Below are 4729 nucleotides of genomic sequence, written 5' to 3' on the forward strand. Positions count from 1 at the left end.
CAACTATAGCTGTAGTCTCATCTAGAGCTAATAAGAGTTGTATCCATGACAACTATAGCTGTAGTTTTATCTAGAGCTAATTTTTGCTCAACTCTGCCTTCAACTTTAAGATAGTTGATTCTGCAGAATTCAAATATTAGAGCAATTAAATTGAGAATGACTAATTCCTAATGATGGATCTTTTCTTCAGGAATTTGTTATAGTTTTACCAACTTTCAATCCATAGAAAACTTCAAAAAGCTAGACAATTAATTACCACTTCTAACCTTGATCTTATTTGATATTATTGAAATTTTTTAAGATAAGAAAGAACTTTTAACTATATATTTGTTAAAAATAGGCCTCTGCAGAAGGACCGTCCAAAATGTCGGCAGATTGTTGTACCAATTTAAAAATAATTGAATGAAGAAATTGTAATAAACAAGTAAATTAATTTCCGGAAGAGAAAAAAACTTAAAAACAAAATAATAACCTTCAAAAACTACAAGTTTTAAAATGGATTGACTGTAATAATTTTTTTCAAACATTGTAGTTTGTATCAAACCCAAGTTACCTTTATAAGTAAATAGTATTACTCTAGTGTCAAAACTCGATATTAATACAAAATGTATCAATTCTACAAATTTCACATCCCTAGGATGTTTAAATTATATGAGAAATAGTGTTCATGATTTCATAAGTTTTTGAAAGTTGAATAAAAAGTGCTTTTTGCTGACAATTATAGTAAGTTTACTTACAAGGCTTTCTTCTTTAGCTACATTGTACTGTTTTATAAAATCACCGCTCTCTCCTTCTGTGATCATCTTTTTCATGATGAATGACTTCTTGGCCAACCTCCCATTACCCAAGACCACTTTCAATGTCACTCTCAAGATGGTGGAGGTATAGTTTTCTCCTTTCGGTAATGCCGGAATCGCTTCTAGGTCGATAATTGATGCTACCTCAGATTCTTTGGCCAATCTCTTCAGTATTACTTCAAGAACTTCTTTTTCCATTTCTAAAATAAAGTTATTCTCCCTTAAATAAGAAACTTTAAATGCATTAGAAATATTTAATTGGTGCATTATCATTATCTAAGAAGCTTCGACTTGAGTAAAAATCCTATGAAGTACTGATTTTGAATGGCAATGTTATCTACTGCATATAAATGAATATTTGTTTGTTGATATTTTATGCACTGTCATACCGTTCATCCGATTGTCATGGGGAGTTTTGATAAATGCTCAGGATTTTCCCTGGAAGCTTATAGGCTAGTCTGATTTACCTGGTAAAAAAAGGTATTAACATAATTAAAAATTTTTGGCCCATAGCTTAAAAAGTCTACATTTTCTTCATGGTTATTATATGCCAATCGATTTGCCTCTTTCTGAAGAATATGAAAAAAATATTACTAATTCTATAAAATCAGTTTTTTATACACTAAAAATTAAAAAAACATAATAAGGATTTCAGTAAAATAGGTCAACAAAATTGTTTTATGAAAAAGCCAAAGATATTCGTTCATTACGTCATCGGAAACATTTGTATATTACTTTTCAAATAAATTATAAAGTAGAAATTGTTTAACTTAATTTATATGGAGGATTTTTTTCTTTCCTGATGATTTCTTTTTTCCATTGTTAATATAATCATACAAATAACTACTATACGCTTTATCCAATTCCTACATAAAAATAACTGTTAGAAAGCTCAATGTTTGCTCTTTTTACCTACATTAGCACCATCTAGATTTAATGCCGTTATAAGGGCAAACTATTGGTTTAAACTAAAAGAAAACTTTTCTAATGTTTTATTACTAATTTGTTTAATTAGATCCGGTTTCTGACCTTTGGTGCAGTTTATAGCCCCCTAAACCACTCTCAAGTTTGGTGTAGAGCGGTCGAGTCGTGTTGAAGTTAATTTTATTTTGTTACTATATATTTTTATTATATAATTTTATTTAGCACTATAAGCTAAATAGATATTAAATCATTAATCCAATATATAATTAAATATATAAATTTTTATTAAACTTTCAATTATAAATCAATTAAACTATCTTCATCCCTAAATCTAGCAATTGCAAAGCATTGCCTGATCTGCTAGTTGAATGAATAAAGGTAGCTGATAGATAATTATAATTTTAAGTAAAACAAGAAATCGATGACTTTAAAGATAAACATTTATTTGATGTTAATTTTTGTAAAGGGTAGAGTAGTGAAGGTTGAGATTTACTTCTTCTATTTGCCTAAAAATACAATTCACCCCACAAAGATCATAATCAGATTACCAACAACTACATTTTCTATTCTCAGTCTTTTAACTTTTAGTTTAAAGTACTACAAATAAAATCAATTGAAGGGTGTGAAAAGGGGAGGAATCATCAAAGTTACATTTACTAATTTCATTTTGTTCATTTTATGAAATGAATGAATAGTTGAATAGAAATCTTTCATAAATCTCTACTAGATGGCACTAACGGCGCTAATAACTTAAATTTGACTAAATACAGGCATTGGTTTTCCCTATTCCCTTCAATTAGATCTCATAAATTTATATATATGTTTTTTTTACTTTTCTATTGTTAAAAGTAAAAAATTATAAAGAAGATAAAACAGTTGAATGATTAGTGATTAACAGGATTATCACAAATTTTTGAGTATTTTTAATATTTCTGCATGAAAGTGACAACTTGAAGTATTTTATTTCGGAAATAGGTTAAAGCTGAATGTGGCTTCCTAATGTAAAAGTAACAATGCCTTTAATACTTGCATAACATGCACCTCCAAATATTTTATAGTCGAATCCACATGGAACGGACACATCAAAACACCAGATAAATATTTCACTGTATAGTTTCAAGTACCAATGGTAGAAAAAGGTAGTATCTAATACAAATTATGTAACCATACATAATGCAACCTATTAATTTAATGTTTTTCTGTTTAAGAGGGGTCAGGGAAAAAAAAAAATGGAAAAATGCAAGATATTACTTTGCTATTGAATATAAATAATTTTTTATCATTATCTTAATATTTTAGGTTCACTTATTGGATGAGTTTTGCATTTATTTAATGAGTTGAAGTGAATAATTCTTCCTTTTAATAACTTTCTTTATTTTAATTTATCAGTTAGAATGTTTCGGGGCCATCACCCCATCATCAGGTACTCTACAATACAAACTAACACACATTGTGCTATACATACAACAATACAAGTATTCAACAACAACAATTTATTTAAAACAATTGTTAAATTATTGTATTGTTGTATGCATAGTATGTGTTATTGTTGTGATATGTGTTGCAGTACCTGATGATGGGGTTTGTAATTGATAAGTTAAAATAAGGAGGAGTTATTCACTTCACCCCATTGTGCATACAATTAATCATACATCTAATAACCATTATTCATAAACCTTTTGCCAAACAAATTAACGTAACCAAATTGCATGTTTTATGAATCTAATTAGCAATTTTGTTAAACCTTTCCTCCTATCTTATCCTACTCATCATAAATTTTATTTGATTAACTTAAATGGTTTTTTGAGCAAAGAGATAGCTTACAACAATGAGAGCAGGCTGCAATATCTGCTTAGTTTTTGTGTGTATGTGTGTGTGTTTGAGAATGTAAATGATATTACAGTGCACTCCAAAATCATTAACCTCGGTTTGACAAAATTCTTATTAAAAAAATTTATAAAATTGTGTTTTCACTTATAAATCACTCACAACAAACCTGTATAGCTTCTGAAACAATTTCAGTACCATGAGTTGAAAAATAAATGAACTATTAGAGTGGCATAGTTCTATTTAGAGACAGCCTTTAATGGAAAATGGTTACTTTGAAGATCCATATCTTAAAATTATGGTTTTAACTGTCAAAATCTTGTCAAACCAAGGGACCTAAATATAAATATAGTTCGCAATCTCTCCAACAGGTAGCAGCTCTATTGCTAGTATTCTGTTCCATTATGGTAAGAACCTAAGAAATAATTTATGACCATAACTTGCAGCTGTTATGGTAATAAGTTCTTTTGAGAGCAAAAATGGTGTGTCATTAAAAGTAATTTTATTGTAAAAATGAATATTTGATTAATTCATAAGATTATTATTTAAAAGTTCTTTTATATAGTTGGATCTGCTTGTGACCAAATTGTTTTAGTTATAGTTTCAACTAAAGTTCATCTCAAAACTTCGGCTGACGCCTTAAAATGCCATAAGGCCAATAAAAGGATCCTATTTGTGTTCAATCTATACATACATATATAATTGTATCTTTTAATTTTATATATTTTCATTATCTTGTAAATATAAGTATAAGAGGGTATGGGAAAAAAACAACTCAAAACTCCAAAATTGTCTTACACCACTTTTCCATTCAATGACTCAAATGTGGCTTATCTAATTATAAGGGTTGAAAATTACTTAGGATTTTGAGATAGCAGTTATATCTTTGTGTGATTCCATACAGATATTGAGTTATAAAATATTATAAAATTATATGTAATATATATGTTTTATTATAGTTGAGACACGGAGATGCAAAAGGCGATCAATTCAAATTTATAAATTTTTTAGGAAACCCAAAAATACTGTTTATTATAACAACAGGAAAAAAGTCATAATACAATAACAGAGTCATTGTATAATCATAATACATATCGAATGAACTAATTAATGAAAAATGAAACTGAAACAAAATAAATAAATAAATAAATATATATATATATATTGTAATATGCTCTTTT

General features: G+C 27.9%; 1 protein-coding gene across 5 annotated transcripts in view; it reads right to left on the minus strand.

Moving 5' to 3' along the window:
* LOC106680115 (uncharacterized) overlaps positions 1-4729 on the minus strand; it is a 14765-nt gene that overhangs the window by 6755 nt on the left and 3281 nt on the right. For 3 of the 5 annotated variants that reach the window (XM_014419614.2, XM_067044894.1, XM_067044893.1), the window contains one exon: positions 738-997. The gene's annotated coding sequence lies outside the window, so the exon portion shown is untranslated. Of the gene's footprint in view, positions 1-737; positions 998-1186; positions 1265-4729 lie in introns of all 5 variants that reach the window. The other 2 variants (XR_010842735.1, XM_014419615.3) reach the window with 1 other exon arrangement.

Source organism: Halyomorpha halys, unplaced genomic scaffold, assembly GCF_000696795.3.
Source record: "Halyomorpha halys isolate HHAL.00 unplaced genomic scaffold, Hhal_1.1 Scaffold243.1, whole genome shotgun sequence".
NCBI lineage: Eukaryota > Metazoa > Arthropoda > Insecta > Hemiptera > Pentatomidae > Halyomorpha > Halyomorpha halys.